Below are 452 nucleotides of genomic sequence, written 5' to 3'. Positions count from 1 at the left end.
GATAATAGAAGCCTATATAAGAAAAAAACCCAAAAATTGGGACTGTCCCTATAAAATCAGGACATCTGGTGACCCTACTCTGGCCTCAGCCACTCTCTGCAGACCGGATCCTGATCTGGCCGCACCCCTGGCTGAGCCAGTATCGCAGTGGGCAGGGGGTGCCTGACACCAGCTATGGGACATGAGCCCAGACTCTGCCTGGGGGTGGCAGCACTCCCCAAGGTCACTGGGACAGAGCCCAGCTGAGCCACCCCTCAGCCCAGGACAGGGCACTGTCCCTTTAAATCCTCAGCCCACAGCGTGGTCTTAGCTCCACCCACCCCTCCGGAGCCAGAATTAGCCAATCAAAGGAGCCTAGGGATCCATAGGCCACGCCCCTTACGCCGGAACGTATACACCACCCGCCGGAGTCCTTCAAACAGCCCAATCAGAGCGCGAGGAGGGCGGATCTC

This window comes from Chelonoidis abingdonii, chromosome 18 (assembly GCF_003597395.2).
Source record: "Chelonoidis abingdonii isolate Lonesome George chromosome 18, CheloAbing_2.0, whole genome shotgun sequence".
Taxonomy (NCBI): domain Eukaryota; kingdom Metazoa; phylum Chordata; order Testudines; family Testudinidae; genus Chelonoidis; species Chelonoidis abingdonii.
The sequence above is the reverse complement of the archived record's forward strand: the minus strand, read 5'-3'. Positions refer to the sequence as shown.